Source organism: Mesocricetus auratus, unplaced genomic scaffold, assembly GCF_017639785.1.
Source record: "Mesocricetus auratus isolate SY011 unplaced genomic scaffold, BCM_Maur_2.0 Super-Scaffold_15014, whole genome shotgun sequence".
NCBI lineage: Eukaryota > Metazoa > Chordata > Mammalia > Rodentia > Cricetidae > Mesocricetus > Mesocricetus auratus.
In genome coordinates, this window is record NW_024429186.1 from 35,861,022 (window position 1) to 35,878,309 (window position 17,288).

The 17,288-nt window shown below is 45.0% G+C and overlaps 1 protein-coding gene across 4 annotated transcripts in view; it reads right to left on the minus strand.

Annotated features, from left to right (window-relative positions):
- Nucleotides 1-17,288, minus strand: part of Smoc1 (SPARC related modular calcium binding 1) — a 160,249-nt gene that overhangs the window by 100,381 nt on the left and 42,580 nt on the right. The window lies entirely within an intron of this gene.

Genomic DNA, 17,288 nt, shown 5'->3' on the forward strand with positions numbered 1-17,288 from the left:
AATGGTGCGGACAGGAGTAGGGAAGAGAAGAGGGAACCTGGAAGACAGGAAGTGTTCCAGCTAGCTTCCTCCTCTGCCTCTTTGCACAGGTAAAAATCTCTAGGGAGCACTGTCACAGCAGGTGCCAGCCAGTTGCTACAAAGCCAGGTCCCTTCCTGTATGACCTATCAACTTGCCATTGCTAGAGAGGCTCTTCTGAGCGACCCAGGCCTCCCCAGAGTTGTCCTTCAGAGTATAGATTTCAGGAAGCCATGCCCTCTTTTTTGCACAGTATCTATCTCCAGCATCCACTGTAACACCTGAAGGCTGGAGAGATGTGTTTTCCTAACCAGTCTTAGGAAATTTATGAAAATGGCAGAGTAAGAATGAACACAAACTAGCCAGGAGGTGGTGATGCACACCTTTAATCCCAGCACTCAGGAGGCAGAGGTAGGCGGATCTCAAATTCAAGGCCAGCCTGGTCTACAGAGTGAGTTCCAGGACAGTCAGGGCTACACAGAGAAACCTTGACTCAAAAATAAACCGAGGAGGAGGAGGAACATAAACAGAGAAAGTGCTTAGACAGTGGTTAAGCTGCTCTGGCCCTGACAATATGTGATGTTCTATCTCTGGCTTAGTTGGCCACACAAGTTGGGCAAAATAAAGTTGGGAGAACTCTAGATTCACCTTGATTTCCCCCAGGCTCTTATTTCACTTTCAGTCTGAAATAAAAGGCCCAGAAACAAGGCAAAGATCTTAAGAAAAGGAACCCCCAACGTAGGTCACACACACAGATGAAGCCTACAGCACCCAACCTCCCGACCCCCGAGAGTCAGAGGGTGCAGAGAGCTAGGGTTTGCAAACCCCACTATAATGCTGTCTGCTCTGGACAGGACCCTCACTCCTGGCTGGCTCTGGCCCTGGTCTTCAATGCACTGAGCCTGCATAAACAAACAAGGGATTACACTGACCCAGACTATGAGGAGACTGCATTTTTCTTTCAGAAAAAAAGTTGAAATTTGCCAAGAAAAACCATCTCTGATTCAGACAAGGAAAAAAATCTCAAAATAAATCAGAGCTGGACACAGGCTGCTTCCTGGAGGGGGGGAAGAGGAGGAGGATGAAGAGGAGGAAGAGGAAGAGGAGGAGGAGGAGGAGGACTCGGGGTCAGCCCAGCCTCCTGCTTCCCGGCCTGACAGGCAGGTGGCCAGCACCAGCCTTCAGAGTGGCAGGGTGGAATGTGGGCAGATAGAGGGCCGTCAGCTCCCAGACTTTGCTCCTGAAGCCCTTCTCTCTGGCAGGAATTCCACTGCCCAGAGCCCAGCGCCCCTCCTTGCCCTCCTCGCCCAGTTCCTCTGCCATGCTCACTTCCCTGCCCTGACCTCTCCACCCCTGCTCTACTTCCTCCAGGACTCTCCTAGCTTCACTTTACATGACATACTGGAACTCTGCTCCAGATCTCCTGCTGGCCTCTCAGTTCTGGTTCTGCCAAGTGCTCTGTTCACATATGAGCAGGCATGGAAGACCAGGCCCTTTCCACCTCCCTTCAAAAAGTCAGACCGATGACTGGAGGGTGATGCCATACCGGGCAGACCCACACCTTCTCTGAGGGCGTCCCATGCCACCTCCCTCTCCTGCTAACCCCCACACTCTGCAGCAATGGGAAAGCCCTTCTGTCTAGCATCAAGGGGTCCAGCATGGACACACAGCCAATACTCAGAAGGTGATGTTCCGCAAAACCAACCCCATCCCCCTGAAAGCTCCAGGATAAAGCAGAAATACCAGAAGTCAGTCTGGGATAGACAAAGAAAGGATGCTCTGTACAGATAGCTCAGTGAGTCTGTGAAACAAATGCAGGAATTCCATCTCAAGCTCTAGTATGTGGTCTTCCCTGTGTTTAGCTACTAGTACCTCAGCTCTCACACCTGCAAAATGAGTGTACTAGAAGAGCTACCCCCACAAGGATGTTCTGAGCAAAGTGAGGTCCAAGTAAAGACACACAGCTTAGAATCATGCTTGGAATAGATTAAGTTCCCAGAACGTTAGTCATTGTCATCACCATAATCATTCCACATTTTCAGGTTCTTGAAGCAGCCCAGAAACAGTTCTGGGTTATTAACTGAGTATTACGGAGGTCAAGTGACTTCATTATGGTCACCATGTAAACTTGAAGGGATGTCCAAGCATTTGACATTAAGACATGACATCATCTACAAACGTGTTGGGCTGCATTCAAAGTTATCCTGGGAATCACACGGCGTGGCAGGCCATAGACTGAACACACCTGAAAAGAATTCTAGAACACAGCTTTCAATGAAGGCATACAATTCCAACACAGTTCCCACCATTCTGAATCCAAGTCTGAGTTTTCATTGCCTAGGCTGCCATTCTGCTCCAAGGGAGAAGACAGTGACCTAGGCAGGCACAGACCCATTTGAGGAAGAGATTGCGTGAGAAAAAGAGCAAACTGACAGATACGGCCATGCACCGGGCAGAACTGGGGCTCACCTGTGAGCTATAACAGTAACTAACCTGGAAAAATGTCTCCTGGTGCAATCGTGGCACAAACATTACCGGAGCAACTAGCCACTTTCGGGTTGGACTTAAGGCCCAGCCCACAAGACAGACTCATCATGCCTGGTACCATTAGCAGGGCCAAGAACCCGAGGATATGTAGGTCATAAGCCCTAGGAGAGACACCACTACTGTTCTGCTAATGAACATAGTATTAAGCTGACTCCTAAAGACTTATTGTTATCACCACAGAACAGTGCATCCCTCAGCCCTTTTTGCAGTAGACAGCAAATAACAGAGACCCACAACAGGTCAAGATGCAGAGAATAAGGAGTTCCAGAGACGTCAGCCCTAAGTGGGACATCTGAATCACACTCCTGCTCCCAAAGCTCAGGGTCATCACAGGAGAGGAAGCAGAAAACGGGTAGGAGCTGGAGGTAGTGGCTGAACCAAACCAAACCAAACCAAACCAAACAGTGTTTTCTAGACACGGCTCAGCAGCTGCCCACACAGACACTGCAGTGTAACAGCAAGACTGCAAAAGATCAAGCCAGACAAAACCCCAGTGTGGACACAGCCAGGAAGTCCCACCCCTATCTGAAAACCATTAGCAACTGATGGCTGCTGGTAGAGGAGTCAGTTTTCTTCAAGGATTCAGTCTCTGAGGGCCTACCTGTGCTCCTGAAGCTGACCCTACACCCATGTACATAGTTATACAAAAGACTGAATGGAATCTACAGGTTTAAAAATAGAGAAACATGAGATTGAGAGGTAATAGTGGTGGTGAGGATGGATGTGGGGGTTGGTGGGGGTGGGTTTGTAGGGGAAGGAATCAGGACAAGTGGACTTGATCAAAACATGTTATATTCATGAAGGAAAATCCCAATCAAATTTTTTAAAAGGGAAAAAGAGAAATGGGCTTGGTTGTCTCTGAACAGAAGAGCATTTGATCCTCCTCTACAGAGATCCAAGGCCAAGAGAGAAGAAATCTAGTCTCTCCCACAGCAGCTGGACCCCTTGAGTCCTGCTTTCCACACTTCCTTCCCAAGAATCTAAGCCCTGGTAGGCCCAGAAATCTGTCCTGCCCTCAGCCTGACCTGAAGCTCTGGAGTAGGCCACCCTGGCCCCCAGCACAGAACCAAATGCAAAGGACCAACACAGCTGGTCACAAAGTATGATGCGTTCTAGATAAGCATCCTCCTGGCTCCCCTTCTCTTCAGACACAATCCAAAGTTGGGGGCAGAGGGCTTTCCTCATCACTAGCCCATCAAGAAAACACTGTTTCCCCTTGCCCAGTTGTCATCAGGACATGGCTCAGGGATGCTTGTTCCTGGACACACAGCTCCACACCATCAGAGTTGTGGTTATACCAAGTCAGAAGTTGGCTGTCTTTGCCACCAGCTCCTTGGATCTAGTCCAGAGAGCTCTTACGAGTACTGAAGCATATCCTAGGGACGCAGGTCTGGAAGAAGCCAGTAGACTGTTCTGTGTGTGCTTAGCATTTCCCAGAGTCTTCTATCTTTCCCCATGGTCTGAAGTATGAGCAGGAAACTAGGCTTCATTTCCTGCTCTGCTAGCTTTGATAAGAAGGGAGTTGAGAAAGGAACCCCTCTAAGCCACAGTTAACCTTCTGGAAAGAGCTTTGTTGACCCTGACAGGGGCCCTCTAGATTCCAGAAAGCTGTTGGCTCTCACATCTCTGCCTCCATTTTCTTCTCCTAAGAAGCAAGTATTTAGTCAACAATGGTGAACCTACTATGTGCTCACCATTGTGCTTAATGAGCAAGAAACGTTAAATCCCCAGTCTCAATTTATATGTTGGGGAGTCAGGACAGACTGACAATTCCACAAACCAATGGGCAACACAGTTTCAGAGAGAAACTGTGGGCTGAAGAAAATAAGATGGGACTACAGAACAATCAATGACTGGATCATGTGTCCAAGGAAAGACTCCCTTACAGAACAGAGAACATTTAAATACATGAACACCAACTTAATATGCTACACATGAACTGGATAGATCATGGCTCCTTCTTCTTAACTGCCTCCCGATCAGGCAGAAGAGAAAACATGCACAAATCTAAGAGTGACAGCCTACTCAAGCACACCCTACTTTCAGAAGGAGTCTGAAGAGGATGATGGAGACAGACGGTTAAGCACAGTACCAGCCATGATAAGGAGTTGGACATTCATTCCCAAGTACCATGAGAAGGCATTGATGAGCTGCATTCCCCCAACTGCTGGTGAAGGATAAGCAAAGAAGCCAACAGTACAGGGGTGGGAGGTGGTCCATGGCTGTAAACTTTCACTTGGGTAGGAGGACTAAGTTCAGGGGATCTCTCACACAGAACAGTACAGTAGATAACAGTGGATTGTCTTGAAATTGCTGAGAGTAGCTTCCAAATGTTTGTAAGTTAATGCACATGCCTAGTAACCCAACTTAACCACTTCATGACACTTGTGTTTTTCAAAATATCATATGAAAAACCTATGCAAATTTTGTAGACTAAAAAAAACAACCTAGAACCAACACATAGGATATTAGTACCAGCAATTTCAAGTAGATTGGTACATTAGTTAATTTTCTTACCACTGTGACAAAATACTGACATAACAACTTAAGAAGTGGAGATGCATCTCCGAGCAGAGCACTTGCCTGACATGCTTAAGGCAAGGGATTTGACCGCAGCCACTAACATAAATTAAGACAGATTTTCTTTTAGCATCATGGTTTCAGTGGTGTCAGTTCATTGTCATGGTGAGGGTGTCATGGTATGAGGGTGTGGTGGAGCAAAGTAGCTCACATCATGGCATCTAGAAGCAGAGAAAGGGACTTGCAGGAAGAGGCCAAGGACACCTCCCCCAAAACTTACTTCCTCAAACTAGACCCCACCTCTTACCTGTCACTGCCTTCCAATACCATCTTATAAATCCCTTCACAGGATTCATCCATGCATCAGCTGAACCCCTCATACGCTAACAATCCCTGGAAACCCCATCACAGACACACTTTGGAGGTATGCTTCATTAATCTCCAATCCAATTCCTTACTACAAGCAAACTGACACTTAAGATAAATTATCACAGGGGCAAAAGTAGAGGCACAGAACGCATGCAGATGAAATAACTCTTAAAGGTAGATGTGACAGAATTCCTAAAGGAAAAAGGACAGGGGGAAAGGAACCAAGAGTAATCTCTGGGAAACGTCAGCAAACAGGAGAATGGTATGCTATTTGCTTGGATCAAAGAGGCAGGGGAAGGAAGAGAGGGAGAAGTTTGCCAGGGAAGGACAACAGTGGTAGACACTCTGGGCATCCCCCCAGCTCCCTTCCTCCTGCAGGCTGTCGCTATCTCCAGGTGATGAACATCCTGCAGATCTCTCCACAGTACCACCATGAGGATGCAGCCACCCACTAGAGGGTACCTTAGAGGCCACACTGGCCACCTCCCTCCGGTGGATCTGACCAAGGCCAGACATGACAGCACTATATCATTGTTTAGCTGTGTTCTCACCCTCCCTTGCTTCCCCTCTGCCCTTCTCTTTCTCCTGCCCTCAGTAAATCCCATGTATCAGAATCCCTGCCTAAGGCTCTGTATACAATTGGGACATGCTGAAGTGGGGAGACCCGGTAAGTGGTTGGCCATAAGACTCTAACAGCCAGAGCTAGAGGTCAAGTGTGAGAGCCACCAAAGCATACATTTAAAGACAGGAGATTTGGTGGAATCAGACTGTGGAAGAGGATCCAGGACAGGCATATGCTACGAAATAGAAGGAAGAGACAGCACAGGACACCACGAAGGAAAACCCTGTGGTGGAGAAGAGCCAAGCAGCCTCTCCCTGCCCCCAGGTACACCAGCCTGTTTCCTATACTTGCACCACCCAGCCCCTTAGGTGTCTGGATTTTAGAAACAGCAGAAGGGATTCCTTACATGGACGAAGCTTTGTGACATGTATTCAAATGTCCACGGAGCCCTTTATGAGTTAGGCAGGGAGCTTGAAATGAGGGTTTGCAGTAAGATAGCTCAGACTCTGCCCCAGGCCCACCCAGGAAGGAAAGACTGTGGGGGATTGTAGGTCCCAGGGTATGCTCTGTCCTCAGTTTCAAATATGAAATATGTTTGTTCTCTTCACTGCTCTGCCACACACACACACACACACACACACACACACTTACAATGCTGGGAGCTGCAGAGTCAAGTTCATCCCCCTCAATGACCTCATGCTCCCCAGGTGGTTGCACAAGAGGCTCAAGAGGCAAACTCAGCCCTGCAGCAGGAAGTTGGTATGAGAGAGGGTAGTCCATACCCTGGGCACTCTAAAAAGTTCTTGAGCCACCAGGGGGACCATACGTTCCAGACAATCAAGTATGGGCCTCACTCTAAGGATTCGGGGCCTCAGGAGCCCAGGTGTAATAACACAACCCCCCTTGAACAGTCATTGTTAACTGACTTGAGGGGTAGAGGGGGGCAGTCGTGGTTGACTTCACTCTTAACATTGAGGGGGCAGGGACGTGAAGAACATAAATATCAGGCTAGCCTGAGTTACATAGTAGGATTCTATATCAGAAACAGAAGAGGAGAAGAAAGAGGAGAAGGAAAAGAAGGAAAAATAAGAGTGAAGGGGAAGGGAGGGGAAATGAGGGGAGGGAAACTTCCAAATTCTACCTCCACCTCCAGCCACAATGTGCCCTCAGCCTCCCTCTTCATCCCATACCTTCACCCCAGGAGCACCCATTATGGGATCCCTGAACAGTTCAAAGCTCCAAGGCAAAGAAAATCTCCATGACTGTCACCACCAATGAAGTTTCATTTCATGTGGGTGATTATGTCACTACCTCTCCCCTGATGACTGAAAATTACTGTGACAGCAGTTTTGTCACTTTCTGTGGTCCTCATGATGTCCTCTGCTGGCTCTGGGTCTGGCAGAGTGAAAGCCTAGTGCAAGCATGCTAAAGGAATACTTGGATGGGATTTGGGAGGGCACAGTAACAACCTCTGTGTGGAGAGGATCGATGGGATTTGGGAGGGCACAGTAACGACCTCTGTGTGGAGAGGATCTTTGAGATATGGGGGAAGACTGCTGAGATGTAGGCATCCATGAGCTGTCCTTGTTCAACAGTCCTGAGAAGGCTGTCTTCTCAGTAGGAATTTCACATGCTCTGCACCCCCTAATTCACACACCCATCAGTCTCTAGCAGGGGTGACAGGAACAGACATTAAGTTCTCCTGGGCTTTCAGTGCTCACTGGCCCTTGTCCCTTTGCGGAGGAGGGTGGGGCTTGAAGACCTTCAGCCTGAGATGTAGTCCCTACTGGAGGCTCTGGGTCTTGCTCTGCTGAGATCTAGTCCACAGCAACAGTTCAGGCAGTCACTAGGGAGAATGTGTTCACTGCCTCCCAGGAAACAAATGGGTAAGGGCCCTTTCACTTAACGCAGTATGCACAGATTTCAAATCAACTCCAAGGGGGCAGGGGGCAGGGGTACTTGTGCTAATAGGATGAATTAGAACAGATGGTTCCATTAATTTAATATTAGGCAATCTTCATCCACTATATGTTATCCAAATTTATTGTTGACTAATTGCATAAACAAAATTAAGACTGGACTCCTGGCAGATTTCCACTGGTGTTGTTAGGGCCAGAAGAATGAATGAAGCAAGGTCCTTGGAGGTCCACCCGAATCTCACTTCAGTTTCAAGATATTCAAAGCTAAGACCCAGCTTCCCGTTTGCAAGCCAAGTGATCTTGGACTTAGGTCAAGTGTATCCCAGTTCCTCTGCATATTCATGAAACGCAAGGAGGTTGCAATATTATATGTGCCTGGTACCTTCTAGGACTTGGTAAATACTAGTATGGAAGTAATCATTGTTGTGGTTTAAATAAAAAAACATTATCATTATTTAAAGTACAAAAGGGAAAAGGTTCAAGGTGCATGTGGGAAGTACAGTAACTAGCCTCTTGGCTGGACAAGACTCGGGATGGGAGGAGTGGAACAGAGCTGGAGAAAAGGGCTGTGAGAGCTGAGCAGGAAGCCGGGCTTTATTCTCCACCGCCAGTGAAACATCTGGGCTTCTGAGTGCCTCTCCATTCCAGAATATGAGATTGTAGAATCCTAGCACTTCCACGATCTCACCTTGCTGCAGAAGACAACAACAGAGTTTCCCAGTGGTTAATGCGAGCCTGGGAAGAGGACTCTACCCTTTTCTACAAATCATAACCCTGATTCCACAGTCCTCCACCCCCAATGCAGATGTGTGTACTATCCAAGATGACAGCAATATCACACTGACTTAGCTGGCAGAAGCAAGAATCAAATCCTGGACCACTGTCTTAGTCAGGGTTCCTTTTGCTGAGATAAAACACCATGACCAAAAAGCTAGTCTGGGAGGAAAGGATTTATTTGACTTACACTTCCCTATTACTGTTTATCCATTGAATGAAGTCAAGACAGGAACTAAAACAGGGCAGGAACCTAGAGGCAAGAACATGCCTCTAGTTTCCTAGACCATGGAATGGCGCTGCTTACTGGCTTGCTTCCCATGACTTACTCAACCTGCTTTCTTATAGAACCCAGGGACACCAGCCAAAGATGGCATCACCCACAGTGGGCTGGACCCTGACCCACTGATCACTAATTAAGAAAATGCCTTATAGGCTTGCCTACAGCCTGATCTTATGGAGGCATTTTCTTGAGGTTCCCTCCTCTCAGATGACTAACTTCGGTCAAGTTGACATAAAAATATTCAACACAATCACCTACTCAGTTATCCACAAGAAAAAGAAATGGGAGTTTCCTAGGCCTGTATTCTTTTCCTGGTTTGCTATGTGCCCCAAGAATTACCAGAAACTCCTCATGATGCTGTCATCCAGAGAGGACAAAGAAGGTGTGTTTCCCCAGTGCAGCAGCCAATGGCTAGCTGGACAGCATGAAAGTGTTACCTCTTGGAAGGATGACAACAGCAGCAAATTCTATCGCTGGGCACTGTTGTGGTGGGGGGGCGCCCTGACCAGCCAGCCTAGAGTACTGACTGGCCTCAATGAGAGACCCATTCTCAAAAAACAAGGTAGACAGCTTCTGAGGAATGACACCTGAGGTTAACCTGAGGACCTCACTTTCACACCACACATGTACATCTGCATGAACACATACATGCACACACACAATGAGATAAAGTCCGGTAATTTAAAAACCACGTATATCCATCCTACAAACTGAGTCTTCCTTCAAATTAGTCTAGTCTAGCAAAGAGCTTTCCTAGTATTTAAAGGAGTGGAAAACCACTGTCCCTCTGTAAGGCAGATCAGTTAAGCGTGAGGCGTGAGAATTCATTCTCTCATCATGCTGCAAGCAGGTCAGAATCACCGGCCTTGTTCTAGATCTACGCTCTTTGCTCTGGGGAGCCCTTATTCAAGAGAGGCCACAATCAGGAAGTGAGCATGTGTGTCATCAGTCAGGTGGTGAGGAGAGCTGAGGTGGCAAAGGAGCTCACAGCGACACTTCTTATCTACAGGTTGGTCAGGCAGGGTCTCTGAGAAACAGCATTTGAGCAAAAGCCTTCAGGGAGGGAACAACCACAAAAATATCCCATGTAGAGTAAACAGTGAGGGCGAAGACTGCAATGAAACCTCAGGGAACAGCAAGGCAGCCTGTGCAAGAGAAGCATCCAGGAAGATGACTGAGGCAGCAGAGGGGGGAAAGCGGGTGTGGACACTGCCTCACATGGTGCAGCCGAGGAGCACATGGCTCCTCCATGTTATGAATGGCACGCTCAGAGAAAGGAAGTCAGTGTGGCTTGGGTTTCAGAGATGCTGACAAAAGATTGGTCTGGAGCATGTAGTGAGCTGTGGTGCCATTCTGGGTCATTAGAAGGAACTGATGGATACATTTGGGATATGAGAGGTGGAGATGGGTCTAAAGCTCAGGAGCGGCCACCTCAGAATGCAGGATTGGGACCTCAAACTGAGAGCACTTGAAGAATGGCTGACGCAAGGAGGGGCTGTCTCTGAGTTCCATCATCTTGTAAGGAAGCTCGATTTTCAGCAGTCCTCCCCCCCCATCTCTCTGAGTAGGAAGGATTAAACTCTCATCCCGAAGGAGTTTCATGGATGCCACAATCAGACAGACTTTGTCACAGAGTGCCATTCACCCAACCCAGGAATCACCCATGTCATCGATGCCCCTAGTCCCCAAGGAAGAAGCATGCATTTCTAGACCACCCTGGTACTACACGCTCATTTTTCTTTTCTATCATGTCTCTGTAAACGCAATAAAATTGCATATGGCTTCTTCTATCATAGACTCACCCTAACAGAGCAGCTAGACCATCTTCCTACCCTACAGTCATGGCGGGGTGTGGTGATGGTGGGGCTCTTACCACTCTCTTCCCTCTGAAGCAAAAAACTAAGACTTCCTGTGAACTCAGTCACCTGAATCTCCACCATATACTCCATCAGGTAAGGATGCTAAGAGTCTCTCCTTGTCTTCTTCCCTTAGAGATTTAGATTAGCAGAAAAAAGTATTTGTGTGAGTCCAACTCCTGGTGAAGGCACTTCCGTGTTTCAAGCATGTGAATATTCTAATTTTCTTTTCCTCCCACAGATAACCCTAGTTTTCCTGTAACTATGATTCATATCCCTGAATCATGGAAAAAGGGAAGCAAAAACATGGGCACCTGTCACTCAAGTCCACTGCACAAACCATTGACTTCGTGGTCCTCACCTGACCAATGTCTTGCAAATGTTGTGGTAGTTCCCTGTGGAAGTCTGAATGGGAATGGAATGCGCTTGTATGTTTGACAACTTGATCACCCGCTGAGAGAACTTTCTGGCAAATATTAGAAGGAGAGGCCTTGTTGGAGGTGTTGCTGGAGGTGGGCTTTGGAGTTTCAAAAGCTCAAGCCATTCCCAGTATGTTCTCAGCCTCCTACCTGTGAATCAAGACGCAAGCTCTCAGCTACTGCTCCAGCCCCATGCCTGTCTGCCTGCTGCCATGATGCCACCATAATGGTCATGGATGCTAACCCTGTGAAATAGCAACCCCCAATAAACTCTTGCTTCTGTGAGTTGCATTAGTCATGCTGTTTTGTCACAGTAATAGAAAAGTAATGAAGAGAGGAGAGGAGGCTGGGAGTCCAGGGAAGCAGCTGTTCCTCGGGCAGCATCAGGTAAACAGGCCGGCTTCCCGGCCTGTGCTCCAGTGCCTGCAGATCGCCTGGGACCTGCACAGAGCTCCCAATCCCGGCGGGAGCCAAGCACCCAGACCCCAAGTCTTCTCTCCCACCAACGAGACCAGGAAACCAGAGGACCCAGGGAGACCAGGACCAGCATTCGGACAAGGAATAGAAGAACCACCAGATTATTGGACTTGCTAGCACCCACCAAAAGGGAACTCTGGTCCCCAGACCAGTAAGGGGCTCTTTCTGCACCCACTAGAAGAAGAGATGGGAAAGAGACAATACAAAAACACAGTCAGCAACCGAAAAACAAATATGACACTGCCAGATTCTAGAGACTCCACACCAGCAAGACCCCAACATTCCAATGCGGACGAAGCAGAAGAGAACGACCTTAAAAGCACTTTCATGAAAATGATAGAGGCCCTAAAAGAGGATATTAGAAAATCCCTCAAAGAAATGGAAGAAAAAACAAACCAAAAAATGCAAGAAATGGAAGAAAAAACAAACCAAAAAATGCAAGAATTGGAAGAAAAAAACAAACCAAAAAAGGCAGGAAATGGAAGAAGAAATGATGCAAAAAATGCAAGAAATGGAAGAAAAAACAAAGCAAAAAATGCAAGAATTGTAAGAAGAATTATACCAAAAAAGGCAGGAAATGGAAGAAGAAACAAAGCAAAAAATGCAAGAAATGGTAGAAAAAACAAAGCAAAAAATGAAAAAAATGGAAGAAGAAACAAACCAAAAAAGGCAGAAAATGGAAGAAGAAACAAAGCACAAAATGTGAGAAATGGAACAAAAAGCAAACCAAAAAATGGAAGAAAGAACAAACCAAAAAATTCATGAAAGGCAACAAACGGACGAACAGATAAACAGAAAATTGCAAGAAGCAATGCAAACACTGCAAGGGTTGAAAACTGAAATAGAGTCATTAAAAAAAACACAATCTGAAGAAAGGCAGAAAATAGAAAAGCTGGACAAACAGTCAGGCACTACCAATACAAGCATTACCAACAGAATAGAAGAGATGGAAGAGAGAATCTCAAGTGTTGAAGATACGCTAGGAGAAATGGATTTATCAACCAAAGAAAACCTTAAATCCAACAAATCCTTAACACAAAACATCCAGGAAATATGGGACACCATGAAAAGACCAAACCTAAGAATAATAGGTATAGAAGAAGGAGAAGAAATCCACCTCAAAGGGGCAGAAGGCATATTCAACAAAATCATAGAAGAAAACTTCCCCAACCTTAAAGACATGCCAATGAAGGTACAAGAAGCCTACAGAACACCAAATAGAGTGGACCACAAAAAAAATCCCTCGCCACATAATAATCAAGACCCCAAACATACAGAATAAAGAAAGAATATTAAGAGCAGCTAAGGAAAAAGGTCAAGTAACATATAAAGGCAAACCTATCAGAATTACACCTGATTTCTCCATGGAAACTCTGAAAGCCAGAAGGTCCTGGATAGATATTCTACCTGCACTAAGAGACCATGGATGCCAGCCCAGACTACTATACCCGGCAAAGCTCTCAATCACTATAGACGGAGAAAACAAGATATTCCATGACAAAACTAGATTCAAGCAATATGTGTCCACTAACCCAGCCCTACAGAAAATTTTGGAAGGAAAACTCCAACCCAAGGAAGCTAACTACAACCAGAAAAACATAAGCATTAGAGAATCCCTCTCTACCAACAGCCAAAAGAACAAAGGTGTGAAATTCCACACATAATTCCACCAACAACAACCATCGCAAATCGAAGAAGGATGAGCAATCATTGGTCATTAATATCCCTCAATGTTAATGGCCTTAACTCACCCATAAAAAGACACAGACTGGCAGATTGGATTCGAAGACAGAACCCTTCCTTCTGCTGCATACAAGAAACACACCTCACCCTTAAAGACAGACATTACCTGAGAGTTAAAGGTTGGGAAAAATTTTTCAATCAAATAGACCCAAGAAACAAGCAGGGGTAGCAATCCTAATATCTAACAAACTAGACTTTAAAATAAAATCAATCAAAAGAGATGAAGGAGGTCATTACATACTCATCACAGGTGAAACCCACCAAGATGAAGTGTCTATCCTGAACATCTATGCCCCAAATACAAAGGCATCCACATTCGTTAAAGAAACATTATTAGAACTTAAATCTCATCTAAAGCCCCACACAGTTATAGTGGGAGATTTCAACACACCACTCTCACCACTAGACAGGAATACCAAACAGAAACTCAACAAAGAAGCAAAAGGTCTAATAGAAGTAATGACCCAACTGGGATTAACAGATATCTATAGAACATTTCATCCACATAAAAAAGAATATACCTTCTTCTCACCACCACATGGAACCTTCTCAAAAATCGACCACATGCTTGGCAACATATCAAACCTCAGCAGCTACAAAAAATTGGAATAACTCCATGCATCTTATCAGACCACCATGCTTTAAAATTAGAATTCAACAACAACACAAATTGCAGAAAAACTACAAACTCATGGAAATTGAATAATGCTCAACTGCACCATCCCTGGGTCAAAGAGGAAATAAAAAAAGAAATTAAAGACTTCCTCGAATTCAATGAGAATGAAGACACAACATACCCAAACCTATGGGACACTTTGAAAGCAGTGCTACGGGGAAGTTCATAGCGCTAAGTGCTCACATGAAGAAACAGGAGAACAGTTATACCAGAGAATTAACATCACAGCTGAAAGCTCTAGAACACAAAGAAGCACACTCCCCCAGGAGGAGTAGACGCCAGGAAATAATCAAATTGAGGGCTGAAATCAATAAAGTAGAAACCAGGAAAACAATACAAAGAATCAATGCAACGAAGAGTTGGTTCTTTGAGAAAGTCAACAAGATAGACAAACCTTTGTCCAAACTTACCAAACAGCAGAGAGTGAACACGCAAATTAACAAAATTAGAAATGAAAAGGGGGACATAACAACAGACTCTGAGGAAATCCAGAGAATCATTAGGTCATACTTTGAAAACCTGTACTCCACAAAATTCGAAAATTTAAAGGAAATGGATGACTTCCTGGACAGCTATCAATTGCCAAAATTAAATCAAGAACAGATAAGCAATTTAAATAGACCTATAACCCCTATGGAAATAGAAGCTGTCATCAAAAGTCTCCCAACCAAAAAAAGCCCAGGTCCAGATGGCCTCACTGCAGAATTCTACCAGAAATTCAAAGAACAGCTTATACCAATTCTTCTCAAAGTGTTCCACACAATAGAAGCAGAAGGGTCTTTGCCAAACTCTTTCTATGAGGCTTCAATAACCTTGATCCCCAAGCCACACAAAGATACAACTAAGAAAGAGAACTTCAGACCAATATCCCTCATGAACATTGATGCAAAAATACTCAATAAAATACTAGCAAATCAGATCCAAGAACACATCAAAACAATCATTCACCACGATCAAGTAGGTTTCATCCCAGGGATGCAGGGATGGTTCAACATACGAAAATCCATCAACGTAATCCACCATATAAACAAGCTGAAAAACAAAAATCACATGATCATCTCACTAGATGCTGAAAAAGCCTTTGACAAAATCCAACACCCCTTCATGATAAAGGTCTTGGAGAGATCTGGGATAACAGGGACATACTTAAACATAATAAAAGCTATATACAGTAAACCAACAGCCAACATCAAACTAAATGGACAGAAACTCAACGCAATTCCTCTAAAATCAGGAACAAAACAAGGCTGTCCACTCTCTCCATACCTTTTCAACATGGTACTTGAAGTTCTAGCTATTGCCATACGACAACAAAGGGGGATCAAGGGGATACAAATTGGGAAGGAAGAGGTCAAACTTTCACTGTTTGCAGACGATATGATAGTTTACATCAATGACCCAAAGAACTCTACCAGGGAACTCTTACAGCTGATTAACACCTTCAGCAAAGTGGCAGGCTACAAGATCAACTCAAGAAAATCAGTAGCCCTACTATATACAGATGATAAAAGGGCTGAAAGAGAAATCAGAGAAACATCACCCTTTACAATTGCCACAAACAACATAAAATACCTTGGGGTAACGCTAACCAAACAAGTGAAAGACCTGTATCGTAAGAACTTTGAATCTTTAAAGAAAGAAATTAAAGAAGCCCTCAGAAAATGGAAAGATCTCCCATGCTCTTGGATAGGTAGGATCAATGTAGTAAAAATGGCAATCCTGCCAAAAGCAATCTACAGATTCAATGCAATCCCCATTAAAATCCCAGCACAATTCTTCACAGACCTTGAAAGAACAATAATCAATTTTGTATGGAAAAACAAAAGACCCAGGATAGCCAAAACAACCCTGTTCAACAAGGCAACGTCCGGAGGCATCACCATCCCTGACCTCAAGCTCTATTATAGAGCTATAGTCCTGAAAACAGCTTGGTATTGGCACAAAAATAGACAGGTAGACCAATGGAATCGAATTGAAAATCCGGGTATTAACCCACACACGTACGAACATCTGATCTTTGACAAAGAAGCTAAAAATATACAATGGAATAAAGAAAGCATCTTCAACAAATGGTGCTGGCATAATTGGAGACTGGCATGTAGAAGAATGCAGATCGATCCATGTTTATCACCATGCACAAAACTTAAGTCCAAATGGATCAAAGACCTCAACATAAATCCAGCCACACTGAACCTCTTAGAAGAGAAAGTGGGTGGTACCCTTGAACGAATTGGTACAGGAGACAGCTTCCTGAACATAACACCAGTAGCACAGACACTGAGATTGACAATTAATAAATGGGACCTACTGAAACTGAGAAGCTTCTGTAAAGCAAAGGACACAGTCAGCAAGACAAAAAGGCAGCCCACAGAATGGGAAAAAAATATTCACTAATCCCACATCTGACAGAGGGTTGATCTCCAAAATTTACAAAGAACTCAAGAAGCAAGTCTCCAAAACACCAAAGGACCCTATTAAAAAGTGGGCTGCAGAACTAAATAGAGAGTTTTCAATAGAGGAGTCTAAAATGGCTGAGAGGCACTTGAGAAAGTGCTCAACATCCTTAGCCATCCGGGAAATGCAAATCAAAACAACTCTCAGATACCATCTCACTCCTGTCAGAATGGCTAAAATCAAAAACACCAATGACAATTTATGCTGGAGAGGATGTGGTGAAAGGGGACACTCCTCCATTGCTGGTGGGAGTGCCAACTGGTTCAGCCACTTTGGAAATCAGTATGGAGATTCCTCAGAAAAATGGGAATAAACCTACCACAAGACCCAGCAACTCCACTCTTAGGCATATATCCAAAAGATGCCCATTCATACAACAAAGATGTCTGTTCCACTATGTTCATAGCAGCTTTATTTGTAATTGCCAGAACTTGGAAGCAACCTAGATGTCCCTCACCTGAAGAGTGGATAGAGAAAATGTGGTACATCTACACAATGGAGTACTATTCAGCAGAAAAAAATAATGGAATCATGAGATTCGCAGGCAAATGGACGACACTAGAAGAAACCATCCTGAGTGAGGTAACCCAGTCACAAAAAGAGAAACATGGCATGTACTCTCTCATATATGGATTTTAGACATAGATCTGGGGAGTGCCAGCCTTCAATCC